The following is a 17,281-nucleotide window of genomic DNA, read 5'->3' as shown; positions in this document are numbered from 1 at the left end:
ATGTAATTCCCCATCAATTTTTCAAAGATTCATAAATATAACTTTTAAAGATGCAATACGCGATAAAAGAGTATTAACTTACTTGGATGATTTAATAATACCTTCCAGAGATATAGATACTGGAATACAAAATCTCGAAATAATACTGAAAACCGCGAGCGAAGCAGGATTAATAATAAATTGGAAAAAATGCTATTTTCTGCAAGAAAAAGTAGAATTTCTTGGTCACGTGGTAGAGAATTGTCAAGTATACCCATCCCAAAATAAAATCGAAGCAGTACGTAAATTTCCAGAGCCAACTAATATAAAACAAATACAAAGTTTTCTCGGATTAAGGGCTACTTCAGAAAATTTGTATTTAAATATTCAGTCATAGCACGCCCATTGAGTAATTTACTGAAATCTAATACAAAATTCCAATTTACAGAAAAAGAGAAAAAAGCGTTTATCCATCTCAAAGAAATATTATGTAACAAACCCGTCTTACATTTATATAAACTAGGCGCACAGACAGAATTACACACCGACGCGTCAGCTGATGGATATGGTGCAATCTTAATGCAAAAAAGCGACAAAGATAATAAATTTCACCCGATATACTATTCTAGTGGTAAAACTTCTCCAGCAGAACAGCGTTATACGAGTTATGAGCTAGAGGTACTTGCAATTGTCAGAGCATTACTTAATTTTCGTGTTTACTTGTTAGGAATATCATTTAAAATAATAACAGATTGCCGCGCATTTACTCTAATCATGCATAAAAAAGATTTATGTGTACGTGTAACCAGATGGGCTTTACTCCTCGAAGAATTTAATTACACTATTGAGCACCGACCAGGAAAAAACATGTTACATGTAGATGCGTTAAGCCGCAATCCTCTTGCAAAATGTATGGTAATAAACACTAGTGATAGTTTAACTATAAAATTTAAACGAGCACAACAAGAAGATAACGATATAAAAAAAATATATGATAGCGTCAAAGAAAATAATATAGAAGGCTATACTATCAGAAATAATTTGCTTTTTAAAACACATAATGGAGATATTCTACTAGTTGTTCCAAAGTCGATGCACACACAAATCATTAAGCAAGTACATGATAGAGGTAATTTTCCCATTGCAAAAACTGAAGCATTATTATTAAAAGATTACTGGATGCCCAATATAAAATCAAAAATACAAAAAACATTAAAAAACTGCGTAGCTTGTATCTTAGCTGAGAAAAAACAAGGTAAACAAGAAGGATATCTAAATACGATAGAAAAAGGTGAATTACTATTAGACACTTATCATATTGACCACTTAGGACCCTTACCTCTCACAAAAAAGAGTTACAAATATATCCTTGCAATAGTCGACGCGTTTACAAAGTTCTTATGGCCATATGCTACAAAATCGACTAACGCGAGCGAAGTCATAGATAAACTTAAAAAACAATCAGATATCTTTGGAAATCCAAGACGAATAATTTCAGATCGAGGCGCAGCTTTCACATCAAAAGAATTCGCAGAATATTGTGTAAAAGAAAATATCACTCATGTATTAATCACCACCGGAGTTCCACGAGCAAATGGGCAAATAGAGCGCGTAAATAGAACCTTGATACCATTATTAACTAAGCTTACAGACTCTAAACGCGAAGAATGGTTTAAATTCCTTAAGTTAACTCAATTATATTTAAATTGTATCCCACATAGGAGTATCGATACGACATTATTCCATTTATTTTTCGGAACTCATGCGCGTATACGAGATGATCCTCAAATTCGAGAACTTATTGAAAAAGAGTGGATCGAAGATTTTCATGATAACCGAGACAATTTACGTAAACATGCAAAAGAATGTATTTTAAAAATTTAACGTGAAAATTAAGCAACTTTCAATAAAAAGCGTAAATCAGCAACAAAATACAATGAAAATGATGTAGTAGCAATAAAGCGTACGCAATTAGGACCTGGTCTTAAGTTAGCAAATAAATATCTTGGTCCATACTCTGTAACAAAAGTATTGCGAAATGATCGATACACTGTACAAAAAATAGGGGAACATGAAGGACCTCTTACAACATCTACATCTGCGGATCATATGAAATCGTGGGTAGATTATGCGAGCAATAATTCAGAAAAATAAAATAATTAACATTTGAGGACAAATGTTCGTGCAGAATGGCCAAGTGTGGGAATGTATAAAGTACATATGTAGTATGCGTGAGTGAGTGTGTGCACGTGATGGATGAGTGATAGAAGAGAGCGACAAGAAAAGAACGCGAAGACAATTTTCAAAACAAGATTCCAAACTTGAAAATAAGCCAAATAATGGATATGTATGTGTATGCGTGATGAATGCGTGATAAATGCGTGTATGAGAAGCGAGCTCGAATATAAAAGGCCGATGCCGATCAAGCAAGCATTGATTCGCGAGTCGAACAGAACACTTCGCAAGCGATCTGTATTATTTGCTGTCCTTCAATAAATCGTTATAAATTCAACATCCTACATATATTTTGTCTTACAGATACAACAGAAAACGATATTACAAATGAAGAATGTGATATTACAAATAAAGAATGCACAAACGAAGAAATTAAAGAAAAAGTGTTAGAAATGACAAACAAAGATAGTAAGCATCTTTATAATACATACATGTATATACAATAATACAATTAAATAATAATGATAATAATAATGTTTTAATACTTGTAGAATTTACTAATGAGATGACATCAGGAGACGCGGTAGTGTCGCCGGCCATGTTCAAACCCTAAAAGACCTTAAAAGACACTACAAGTCTCTTATCCTGCACCATCAAAGTCCATTTTTTGGGGGTGCAGAACTACTAAAATATAAAAAAATTTTGAATTGCACGTAACATAACCTGAAAGACGGCATCGCCACGAGTAATTTGAGCCAAGAAGAAATAAAATCGGTTAAGCCGTTCTGGACATACAAGCGGTCAAAAAGTGACGTTTTTCATGAAAAATTAAGAAACGTTTTCTTCTTCTCTGTCCGCGTCCGATGACGTCATCAGGATTATATATATAAATCTCTTCTCACCTTTCACTCACACCTTCCTCAACTTCCACGTACCCCTTTCCTTCCCACATCTCGTCCCCCCGCCCTCACACCCGCCCCCACTCCCACCCCTCTTTCGCCCTAACTCACCCTCTTTTGTCCTATTTCAGTCTTTTCGTTCTCTCTCACCCTCTTTTGTCCTCTTTCACCCTCTTTCGTCCTCTTTCACCCTCTTTCGTCCTTTTTCACCATCTTTCGCCTCTTTCACCCTCTTTCGCTCTCTCTCACCCACTTTTGTCCTCTAACCCTTTTTCACCCTCTTTCGTCCTCTTTCACCCTCTTTCGTCCTTTTTCACCATCTTTCGCCTCTTTCACCCTCTTTTCGCTCTCTCTCACCCTTTTTTGTCCTCTAACCCTTTTTCACCCTCTTTCGCCCTCTTTCACCCTCTTTCGTCCTCTTTCACTCTCTTTTGTCCTCTCTCACCCTCTTTCATTTTCTCTCACCCTCTTTCACCTTCTTTCGTCCTCTTTCACTCTCTTTCATTCCCTCTCACCCTCTTTCGTCCTCTTTCACCCTTTTTCGTCCTCTTTCACCCTCTTTCACCCTCTTCCGCTCTCTTTCACTCTCTTTTGTCCTCTTCTACCCTCTTTTGTCCTCTTTCACACTCTTTTGTCCTCTTTCACACTCTTTCGTCCTCTTTCACCCTCTTTCGTCCTCTTTCACCTTCTTTCGTTCTCTGACCCTCTTTCAATTTTTTTCACTTTATTTCATTCTCTTTCACCCTTTTTCGTCCTCTTTCACTCTCCTTTGTTCTCTCACCCTCTTTTATTCTCTTTCACCCTATTTCGTCCTATCTCACCCTCTTTCGTCCTCTCTCACCCTCTCTCACCTCTTTCACCCTTGTATGACCTTTCTCACCCTCTTTCGTTCTCTTTTACCCTCTTTCGCCTATCGAATTGTTATTCAAGGTCAAACACAATGGGTATAAAAATATTACGGCAGCCTTTATACAGCGCCAGAGCAGCCGATGTTTTATTTCGGCGCTTACGGCAGCCTTTATACAGCGCCATTATTTAATCTGTTCTAAGAACAATATGTATGCCTCTTGTGCTCCTTTGGGCCATTTTTTCTTGAACACTTCCATATCATTAGAGTAATACCATTCCGATTTTGTGTCAGCTCTCAACATACACGTGTAGTGACCACGATTCATTTCTTTACCTTCGTGAAATATAGCGCTTATTACCTTGTACTTTTTTTTATTAATCGTGATATTACTCGTCGGCACGGCGTTAATCCGATTGTTGATAATTTTTTTAGAAGCACCGTTTACAAAAGTATATAAATTGAGCTGTATTACTACGACGGATAAAGTTGATTCGATTACGGTTTTCTTTTTCAACACGGTACCCTTACATTCGTTACAATTGCCGTTTATCGTTTCCCATTTAGAAAATTCTACATTAATCAAACTTTGTAGAGTGACACCTTTTTTCCTTTTTAATGTCGAATGTATAGGTAATATTAACAAACTACTGCTTTCCAGCTTAGTTACATTGTAATTACATTTGACATTCAAACAACATGTTACGTGCTTTAATTCGAAAAATGTAAGACACGTGTCTTACATCGAGAACATTGCATTTGCCTCTGCCTTTACAAGAAACATTGGATAAGGTATGTCCTCCGGAAGATCCTATAAATTTGAATCACGAGTTGCACATTCTCGTTCGAGGTATACCCAAGAAATCTAAAGTGGTTTGGGAAAATTTGGTAGATATTAATAAAGTGTATAAGGCTTTACAATGGTTGAAAGAAAATAATCCTCATTACTCGAAAATTCGTCTTCCGGCGTCATCTGATGATCTAATAAATGATAAGTTGCAGGTAACAGAATATCGGATTGTCGATGACGAAAGCGACAATGACGAAATAAATGAAGTGGTTGACAAATTACCATCATTGAATTTGTACAATGTACAGCAAAACAAAAATAATAATGATCAAATTGTTTTAAAACGTAGGGTTTTCCTCACACAAATCACTGAAGATTCGGATATTAACAATCAGTATACAATATACCCAATACACGCTAAAAGAATCGATAACGAATCTGCATTGAAGCTTTATCAAATGATGAAAATTGAAGATTTTCCAATGGATAATCGTTATAAATATCTGGATGTCATGTGTTTCCCTGATTTATATCCTGATGGTGTCAATGGACAACGAGAAGATAAAAACTTTGCATTGCCGGAATATTTATTTATTAGAATACGATTGATGTCGAAACATAGTAGATTCAGGTTGAATCTGCAGTATCTGTTCTTCCTTCTCAATGATGCTAATTACCGACAGTTGAAAAGTGGTATCTATTATACGATGATGGTTACTAACCCACGAGAGAGATACACTGCTGGTAGATACTGAACGAATTGAAAGGTTACCAATTAGAATCGAATTTAATGAGTATTTTCGCAAAATTGAGAAATACGGATCAATTTTGGCGACAACCGTCCAATAATGTAAAATGCATGACTTTGCATTACGGTCCAACGACGTGGTTTTTGACTTTGAGTCCTAGTGAATAGAAATGGTCCGATTTGGGTGAATATTTACGAGATATGAATCCCGATAAAGAGAAATTAGGCATCAGCGAACTAGTCGCATACGATCCTGTAAGTACTTCTAGATTCATGTGCATAAAATTCAAAGCCATGATTGATTTTATTTGTTCGTCCGATAATCCAATAGGAAAAGTTATTCATTACTTCTGGCGACTGGAATATCAAAGTAGAGATATCCAGCACATGCATTGTATGATTTGAACAAAAGATGCTCCAGTATTAGGAAAATCGCCGGATGAAGAAGTTGCTACGTTTATTCAAAAATACGTAACGTGTGAAATTCGTCAAAGAATACGTCAAAGAAAGAGAAAGATAATTTAAAAATTTTTAATATTTTTGAAAATGTTAAAAAAACAGTAAGACCAAAGAAAGATAATTTAAGCATTGTTTTGAAAGAGTTACACGAACAAGATACACAAATTGAAAATCAACGCTTCGAAAAGTTTCAGAGATCATTTTGCTAATAGAGCAAAATGAATTAAAAAAGAAAACATTAGAACAGGGTAAAGAATACATAAAGATTATGAAAAGTCTTATTAATTTAGAAGCACACAAGAAATCTAAAAAAAGGAAATATTCCTCTGATTCTGACTCTGCTTAATGTTTAAAACTTAATGCAATACAATTTTTTGATTACATTGATTATTTTGGTTAAGAAAAATATTGGATTTTATTTTTATTTCATTTTATTTTGCCTTGTTCAATATATCAATTTTTTGTTACTTAAACTTCGCAACACACACTTGAAATTTCGAGAAGAACTTGTTAAAACGAAAATCATGATTAAATGTCGCAAAACTTGGAATCTCAGACCAATCGTCTTACTCATTCATTGTTCATCAGCGAAAAATCGTTAACTTTGTATTTTAATATTTGAGTTTTATGTATTGAAGAAGACTGTAGTACAGTCGAAACGTTTACGTTGCATATTGTTTCTCTAATGGAATGAGAATTTAATTATTAATAAATCTTTAGATCTTATGTAATTTTGCTCGTTTAGTTGGCCTACAATATTTATTTCTTTTAATTTCGTCAATTTTATTAAGTTTAAGACTAAATTAGTTTTTAAGAAAAGAGAATTTTAAGTTCAAATAACTAATCTATACAATATAAAAATATAATAATATAAGACAATAATATTAAGTAAACGAGAATAATATATTTAAAAGCGCATTTTCTTTTACAATGTTTAATGCAATAATGTAATATTACATAGTTACTTTAGGCATAACAAAGATATAATAAAAAAATAATTATACAGTTGAATGTAAAAATAAATTTATTTTTTTTTCATTATTGCATTTTCTTTCTTTCTATTTTTACCTTTCTGACAATTGCATCATTATAGTATTTCTTTTATCAATTGCAATTTTTCTTCCATTATCTCTTCTATTATTTCTATGTATATTAAAAACTTGTGTTTTATCAATTCTTTCAATATCAATATCTACTAATGATTCAGCAAAATCATCATTTATGAGACAAAAATTATGTAAAGCACAATATGACATCACAATGTTTGAAGTTTTTCCTATTTTATACACTATTATATATTTGAGCCTTCGCCATCGTCCCTTCAATAAGCCAAAAATATTTTCAATTTTTACTCTAATCTTGCTTTAAATTTTATTATATGTTGTCTGCATACGTGTAACATTGCCATAATCTTTAAAGAGAGGTAAAAGCCATTCTTTTATGGGATATATTTTGTCACCTAATAAAGGTTGACCTGATGAGAAGTACTGAGAATATACATTTGCTTCAATTTTATTATATAAGTTTGAGTTACTTAATACTCTACAATCATTAGCTGATCCAGAATGACCCACATATACATTTGTAAATATATTATTTGCTGTACATATTCCTTGCAAAATTATTGAATGTGTACAATATCTATTTTGATAACATCTTTGATGTATACTTGGTGCTAACATTTATATGGCAACCGTCAATTGCTCCAATTACACCTTAAATATATAAATTATATATAATTAGCAATATTTAATTAATTATACACGGGGTGAAATGGTAGACCAGTAGGTTAAGTCGTAAGACAATACACCTAAGGTCCCAGGTTCGAATCCAAGTAGGGCCAATCACCCCACATGCCGGCCAGGAAAAAGGTGAAGAAGGAGGAGAAGGAGAAGAGAGGAAAAGGAGGGAAGCAGGCTCGATGGAAAGGAGAAGGAGAAAATGGAAAAGAGGAAGGAGAATTGGAGACAGGAAGTAAGGAGATGGAAGAAGGAGGAAGGGAGAAGATGCGAGTGGAATGAAAAGGGAGCATAGAGGTTTGGGAACGCTCCTATCAGAAAAAAGCGCCAGGGGGAATGGATATGGAATTGGAGAAGGTGCGAGTGGTTTAAAAGAAAACGTAGAGGTTTGGGAACGCTCCTATTAGAAAAAAGCGCCAGGGGGAATGGATATGGAATTGTAATGAGTAGTTAGAGAAGGATTGTAAAGGTTCGGGACGCTCCTATCAGAAAAAAGCGCCAAATATGTAACATATTGTAACAGATAGCTAGAGAAATGGAGGATGTAAAGGGTTTGGCGGTCCCTTGAAAACGCCCCGGCAACCTCTAGGGGAGTCCGGAATAAACTTGAATGAATGAATGAAATAATTAATTAATTATACACTTTATGTTAAATGCAATAACATTAATAAGTCGCACCTGAAAAACTAGCAATATTTCTAAATTTTTCTTCAATATTAATTCGCTGACTTATAGTGGACCACTGTATTAATATTGGTATCAATTCTAAAATACATTTTATCCAAATATTAATGCAATTAGAAACAGTCGATGTTGCAATATTAAATTTGTCCCCAATTTGTGCCATAGCTATTTGATGTGCCAAATAATATAAAGCTACTTGTTGAATTTTTTGTGGCTCTTCACAGGTTCAAATCCTCCAGTAAAATCCTAATACAATTGCATTACATATATTGCTTTAGAGTAAATTCTAAATTACTAATAATATTATAGGTTATAATTATTTATACTTTTTGCATTTCTGATTGCTGCATTAGTGTTTCCAATAAATGTTGAAACGTCAACCGTTTTATTCTAAAAGTAAGAAAAAAGTCATTTTCGGTGTATAAATCAATCCACATTTTAAAATACTAGAACAACACAGGCGCGCGCTACGCGCGCGCTACTGAGCTTTTTACGTGTTATATATGATTTTATGTTATACCAAGATAAATATACAATTTAAGAACATAAGTTTTATTTTATTTTATTTTAAAATTTATTATATAATATAAATAAAGATATAATATAAAATAAAGTAAGTATTTATTATTTAATATTTAAAAACATTTTTTCTAAGATTTATTTTTATTTTATAAAATGTTTTATTCTGTGATATTATAAATATACTTCTTTATATACATAATTTTTGACTTGTCTATTATCGCGTTGGCTACCAAGATAAACTTTTAATGCTTGCCAAAAACGTACTCGTGAGAAAGCAACATAAAGTTGTCCATGATTAAAAATATCTTTACAAAGATCTATTCCTACTTTGTCAAATGTTTGTCCTTGTGACTTATTAATTGTCATAGCAAATGCTAATTTTAATGGAAATTGTCTTCTTTTAAATGTAAAAGGATATATATTTTCACAATATAATGTTATCCTAAAAAAATCATAAAAATGAAAAGGTCAGGCCATGTTCAAAAGAAGGTACTCAAAAAGTTAAACCTTTCAAAATTTAAACGATCTAATAATAAATTATCACGAAAAGTAACTGATATGTTATTCAAGGTGCCAGTTCAAAGTAAACATACGTAAAGTGTATATTATCTAAATTTAGTAATAATATATTACCATCAAAAGTAACTGTGATATTTTATTCAAGGTGCAAGTTCACATTGAACATACATACATATAAGTAAAACTGATTACAATTTGATTCTAGAAAATAAGTGCGATATGTTATTCTTAGTGCACAAAATATAATAGTCGTTTATAGAGATTTGATTTGAAATTCATACTAGCCCGTACAATGAAAAATAATTGCTCGTAATTCCAGAGTACCAATTTGTTAATGACTCAGAAAAATAACATGGCGGCCTGCTCTCGAAAAACTATAATGTTTTTCGATGTCCATTTAGAAATAATGTCGAAGCTCTTACAGAATAATTACTACAACATTAGAAGTACGAAAAGTAATTACATTAGAAGAAGATTAGATTAGAATAAGGATTCAACGTATTTTTAAAAGCTTTACACACAACAAAGTGAATATACAAATACCTTTTTCTTCTATGTTTCTGAAGAAAATTGTAAGTCAAATGAAACCTTGCTATTCAAAACCTATTCTTCATGATCGCAAGACACTATTTTCTATTTAAAAGACGTCTGCTAAAATTTTAATAAATAGATATTATTTATGATAGAAATGAAGAATTTGTGCTTTACAGTATATGGATAGTACATGGTTATTTCAAACACTGAACCGATGCATACAACAAAACTTTTCTCTGTCTATTCAATAAATTACTGATAATGTTAAATCCCAATCACATATGCCACCTTGCCTAGGTTAATGATGGTCATTAACGGGAAATTTTACTAAAGAAAGATTGGAGATTTTTAATTTATACAATTTTCACAACTCTTATTTCAATTATTTATTCTATCCATCGAAAGTTTTTTGAGAGCAGGCCGCCATGTTATTTTTCTGAGTCATTAACAAATTGGTACTCTGGAATTACGAGCAATTATTTTTCATTGTACGGGCTAGTATGAATTTCAAATCAAATCTCTATAAACGACTATTATATTTTGTGCACTAAGAATAACATATCGCACTTATTTTCTAGAATCAAATTGTAATCAGTTTTACTTATATGTATGTATGTTCAATGTGAACTTGCACATTGAATAAAATATAACAGTTACTTTTCATGGTAATATATTATTACTAAATTTAGATAATATACACTTTACGTATGTTTACTTTGAACTGGCACCTTAAATAACATATCAGTTACTTTTCGTGATAATTTATTATTAGATCGTTTAAATTTTTGAGTACCTTCTTTTGAACATGGCCTGACCTTTTCATTTTTATGATTTTTTTAGGATATCACTTACTTTTTAAAGTACAGATATATAGAACAGCTTTTTAGTAATTCAAGTATTACAAATATATGTATTTTCGATTCTTATCACATAACTTTGTATAAGTAACAATTTATGCAATACAGTTCAAAATAAGTTGAAATATATGGTATATATGTACATATATAAATATATAATTATATTATAGTATACATATATATTTTATTTAATCATATATGTAAATGTTTGTATAATTGTAATAACTTTTAACGATACATTGCACATTTATTTCAATTGCAACAGAATGAATTTATATTCTTGTATGAATATTGAAAATAAAGAATGGGCCCCTCCATCGCCCATTCTCGTGAGAACGCAACCATATATTTTTCTTCGTCTCTCCGATTTTAACACGACATACATATTTCTGTCTGATAATTTTTTTCTTGATGATACTTTTTGAAATGTCATGAAGCCTAGGTCAAATTAGAAACTTATTGCACTCAGTTTTAATGCAGCGCTTACAGCAGCTTTTATAAAGCGCCAGAGCAGCCGATATTTTATTTTGGCGCTTACGGCAACTTTTATACAGCGCTAGAACAGTTGATGTTTTAATGTAGCGTTTACGGCAGCCTTTATACAGCGCCATTATTTAATCTGTTCTAAGAACAATATGTATGCCCCTTGTGCTCCTTTGGGCCATTTTTTCTTGAACACTTCCATATCATTAGAGTAATACCATTCCGATTTTGTGTCAGCTCTCAACATACACGTGTAGTGACCACGATTCATTTCTTCACCTTCGTGAAATATAGCGCTTATTATCTTGTACTTTTTTTCATTAATCGTGATATTACTCGTCGGCACGGCGGTAATTCGATTGTTGATAATTTTTTTAGAAGCACCGTTTACAAAAGTATATAAATTGAGCTGTATTACTACGACGGATAAAGTTGATTCGATTACGGTTTTCCTTTTTCAACACGGTACCCTTACATTCGTTACAATTGCCGTTTATCGTTTCCCATTTAGAAAATTCTACATTAATCAAACTTTGTAGAGTGACATCCTTTTTTCCTTTTTAATGTCGAATGTATAGGTAATATTAACAAACTACTGCTTTCCAGCTTAGTTACATTGTAATTACATTTGACATTCGAGCAACATGTTACGTGCTTTAATTCGAGTTCTAATACATCATTGATGTCGGAATACGTCGACATTAGAGCCGTAAAAAATTCCGAAACATCTTGTTGTGTTCGTTCTTCGAAGCGTTTTCCGACAGATCTTCTAACCGCTTGAATGTTGCAATATTTACGTTCACCATACGCGCAGATAGCATCAATCAATGCATTCGAAGCTTTATTTTTCAGTATTTGTTGCCTAATACGTACGCAATGAAACGCACATTGTAATATTACATTAGCGTAACACGAAACAGCATCGTTATTGCAAAGGCCATATATTTTCCACGTAACTATACTTTCTGGTTCCTCACAATCATAATTCTGCATATCATCAATGATATTAGGGATATCCCATCGACGATCGTACATTTTCACAACCTTTTTCTCGGACGGATTGATTTGTGGCAGTTCAGATTTGAATATAGATCTCAGTCGATTATATTCTACAATGGCTCTCGAGTTTGCTTTAACTGATGCTGGATTGAAATTTATCAAATGTAGGCCTTCCAATTTACTTACTCGTGACAAACCTACATAGGCTTGACCATCACTGAATACAGTCGTTCCTAAATCCATCATTGCATTGTTACATGTAATTCCTTCGATTATAAATAATTCGACATTCTTTAATTTGTCTCTCAAAGTTTTCAAGACCATGTCTGACAATTGCGTATATTTTGGTGTAGATTCATGACTAACCGGTAGTTGAAACATTCTATGGATTGTCAAGCCATCGATATTGAATGCTACGATAACCGTGGGAGAAGATATGGCAGTCGTTTTTCCCAAATTTATTCTGATCCAATGTTTAATCGTTTCAATTAGAAAACTTTTCCCTGTACCACCCTCGCCACTTACGTACAGTCGCAGAATCTGATTCTTATCTTGTAAAACTTGGCATACTCCATCAAAGACTCTTTTCTGGTCTTTGTTCAATTGCGACATCATTTGCGATAAATCAATCGGGTCGTCAATCTTACCAAAATCTTCCAGATCTTTCATCGCGTCGTCAGCTTCTATCGGATTACAATCCAGTTCATCGTCATCGGATTTGTCTCTGTCTGCTGTTTTCAGATCATTTTCGCGCTTCTCGATTAATTCAGCAATTTAATTAATTCAGCAAATTAATTAATTCACGTTCTCAAAAGCTTTCTGTATTTCTTCGAGCCTTTCGTGATATTTCATTACCTTCGTTAAAACAGACTCTGAATTCTTAAAGGCATCCGTGTAAGTCTCGAATGTACATTTGAGTTCACTCAAATCTCTCCATGGTTTGAACAGAAGAAGCAGCGAGTAAAAGTATTTTTCGGGCTCAGTTTTTATATTAAATCGATAATGGTTAATTAAATAACTCTTTTTTCGTTTTTTTAAAAATAAACCCGATGCCAGTTTGTAACACTTGACTTCGTCATTATTTGACATCTGTTTCGTAATTTCCCAGAATCTGGCAAAATCGTACAAATTCAATGATTCTAATTCCTGAGGTCTATTTGGATAGTAATCATCGATGAGTGACGAACAGTAAATATTCGTAGAATTTTCATCAAGAGCTTAAATTTCATTAAATGTTTTAACTTTTCTATTTCTCACCTCATTAACATCGATCCATTTGACCATGGTATCATTATCCGTACCGTACAAGGGATTCCCTAATAGTGTATCCGCAGCTTCCAAAGCACCGCATTCTCTTTTATTTAATGAACGCATTGCAAAATTCCACAGTTTCGATGCCAAGGACTTATTCGAATCTATCACTTCAAAGTCTGTATTGCATTTTTCCGACTTTGTCGTGTATTTTGTTAAATATGAGTTTAAAAACTCTGATTTTTCTCTAATAAATTGTATGTCCATATTTCCCTTCCAGGCTAATTTGATAGACGGATTATAATCATTTATAAATCTTTCCGACTCCTTGCGAGGAAGATCGTACAATCTGCTCTTACTGCGTAAATTTTTTCTACCGACTATCGAAGTGATAACGTCTCTTAAAACGAAATTCTCAGTAACTGGCCGAGGAAAATCGAACCGACACTTTCTGTATATATTAGTTTCCGTTTTTTTCGTACGCATGCAATACGAGTTATGTTTATGATTCTGATCACTTATTACCGTATCGTACAACGTTGGCGAAACATTTTCATCTGGAATTTCACACGTTACGTATTTTTGAATAAACGTAGCAACTTCTTCATCCGGCGATTTTCCTAATACTGGAGCATCTTTTATCCAAATCATACAATGTATGTGCTGGATACTTCTACGTTGATATTCCAGTCGCCAGAAGTAATGAATAACCTTTCCTATAAGATTATCGGACGAACAAATAAAATCAATCATGGCTTTGAATTTTATGCACATGAATCTAGAAGTACTTACAGGATCGTATGCGATTAGTTCGTTGATGCCTAACTTCTCTTTATCGGGATTCATATTTCGTAAATATTCACCCAAATCGGACCATTTCCATTCACTAGGACTCAAAGTCAAAACCACGTCGCTGGACCGTAATGCAAAGTCATGCATTTTACATTATTGGACGGTTGTCGCCAAAATTGATCCGTATTTCTCAATTTTGCGAAAATACTCATTAAATTCGATTCTAATTCGTAACCTTTCAATTCGTTCAAGTATCTACCAGCAGTGTATCTCTCTCGTGGGTTAGTAACCATCATCGTATAATAGATACCACTTTTCAACTGTCGGTAGTTAGCATCATTGAGAAGGAAGAACAGATACTGCAGATTCAACCTGAATCTACTATGTTTCGACATCAATCGTGTTCTAATAAATAAATATTCCGGCAATGCAAAGTTTCTATCTTCTCGTTGTCCATTGACACCATCAGGATATAAATCAGGGAAACACATGACATCCAGATATTTATAACGATTATCCATTGGAAAATCTTCAATTTTCACCATTTGATAAAGCTTTAATGCAAATTCGTTATCGATTCTTTTCGCGTGTATTGGGTATATTGTATACTGATCGTTAATATCCGAATGTTCAGTGATTTGTGTGAGAAAAGCCGTACGTTTTAAAACGGTTTGATCATTATTATTTTTGTTTTGCTGTACATTGTACAAATTCAATGCTGGTAATTCCTCAACCACCTCATTTATTTCGTCATTGTCGCTTTCCTCATCGACAATCCTATATTCTGTTTCCTGCAACTTATCCTTTAATAGATCATCAGATGACGCTGGAAGACGAATTTTTGAGTAATGAGGATTATTTTCTTTCAACCATTGTAAAGCCTTATACATTTTATTAATATCTACCAAATTTTCCCAAACCACTTTAGATTTCTTGGGTATACCTCGAACGAGAATGTGCAACTCGTGATTCAAATTTATAGGATCTTCCGGAGGACATACCTTATCCAATGTTTCTTGTAAAGGCAGAGGCAAATGAAATGTTCTACCATTTCCTAAACAGAGTTCGATTATATAAGTTTTTCGATTTAAAATGTGCTATATTTAAATCATTTAATTATTTTTTTCGTTCAAGTACAATTAACAGCAAAAACTGCATATACGTAGGTATGTATTTGACTCTACTGCCATTACTTGAAACAAATATATTATTCGATATTAACAAATTGGAACTCTGGAATTACGAGTAATTATTTTTCATTGTACAGACTAGGTTTAAATTTTTGAGGACCTTCTTTTGAACATGGCTTGACCTTTTCATTTTTATGATTTTTTGAAGATAAGGTGAGAGAGGACGAATGAGGGTAAGAGAAGACGAGATAGGCGAAAGAGGGTGAAAGAGAACGAAAGAGGGTGAGAAAGGACGTACGAGGGTGAAAGAGGTGAGAGAGGGTGAGAGAGGACGAAAGAGGGTGAAAGAGGACGAAAGAGGTCGAAAGAGGGTGAGAGAGAACGAAAGAGGGTGAAAGAGGACGAAAGAGGGTGAGAGAGGACGAAAGAGTGTGAAAGAGGTCGAAAGAGGATGAGAGAGGGCAAAAGAGGGTGAGAATGAATGAAAGAGGGTGAGAGAGGACGAAAGAGAGTGAAAAAAGGTGAAAGAGGACGAAAGAGGGTAAAAGAGGGTGAGAAAGAATGAAAGAGGGTGAGAGAGGACGAAAGAGAGTGAAAAGGACGAAAGAGGGTGAAAGAGAACGAAAGAGGGTGAGAGGAAATGAAAGAGGGTGAGAGGGAATGAAAGAGGGTGATGAAAGAGGATGAGAGAGAATGAAAGAGGGTGAGGAGAGGACGAAAGAGGGTGAGAGAGGACGAAAGAGGGTGAAAGAGGACGAAAGGGGGTTAGAGGGAATGAAAGAGGGTGAAAGAGGGTGAGAGAGAATGAAAGAGAGTAAAGAGGACGAAAGAGGGTGAGAGAGGGCGAAAGAGGGTGAAAGAGGGTGAGAGAGGACGAAAGAGGGTGAGAGAGGACGAAAGAGGGTGAAAGAGGCGAAAGAGGGGTGGGAGTGGGGGTGGAAGTGGTGGTGGGAGTGGGGTGGGGTGGGGGTGGGGGTGGGAGTGGGTGGGGAGGGGCGGGATGTGGGAGGGAAAGGGGTGGGTAGAAGTTGAGGGAGGTGTGAGTGAAAGGTGAGAAGAGATTTATACGCGGACAGAGAAGAAGAAGAAGAAGAAGAAGAAGAAGAAAAAGAAGAAGAAGAAAAAGACGACGTTACTTCATTTTTCATGAAAAACGTCACTTTTTGACCGCTTGTATCTCCAGAACGGCTTGACCGATTTTATTTTTTCTTGGCTCAAATTACTCGTGGCGATGCCGCCTTTCAGGTTATATTACGTGCAATTCAAAATTTTTTATATTTTAGTAGTTCTACACCCCCAAAAAATGGACTTTGATGGTGCAGGATAAGAAGACTTGTAGTGTCTTTTAAGGTCTTTTAGGGTTTGAACATGGCCGGAGACACTACCGCGTCTCCTAATACGATTTAAGAAAACAATATCTCCTATTTTATCACCTGTTAAAATTTTACATTTCAATAAATGATCAGCAAGTTCTATAATCATTAATCTAGTGCCATTGCAAAGACCTTCATTAATACTAAGATTTCTAATTAACATAATGACACAATTTGGTCTTAAACGTAATTCATAAGGAGGAAGACATGACGGAGATAATGTATTTAAATATTCTGGTAGTAAAACTTCATTAAAGTCACCGTTATCACAATTTTCAGTACTGTCTATACTTGTGTAAATTCGTTCTTCAAACATATCTAATAATTCAACAACTCGTTTATTAATTTCATCAACATCAATATTTCTTGCAGAAAGTATTGCACATTTCGCCATTTTATTGAATTCTTTATTTCGTATTAAATCACCATATATATCTTCTACAATATCGGCAATAATGTTTGTAATACAATAATCTGGAAGTTGTATATTATCATTAGAAT

The sequence above is a fragment of the Nylanderia fulva genome, unplaced genomic scaffold (assembly GCF_048542155.1).
Source record: "Nylanderia fulva isolate GAGA-0341 unplaced genomic scaffold, ASM4854215v1 Scaffold201, whole genome shotgun sequence".
Lineage (NCBI taxonomy): Eukaryota > Metazoa > Arthropoda > Insecta > Hymenoptera > Formicidae > Nylanderia > Nylanderia fulva.
Note: the sequence above shows the minus strand (reverse complement) of the source record.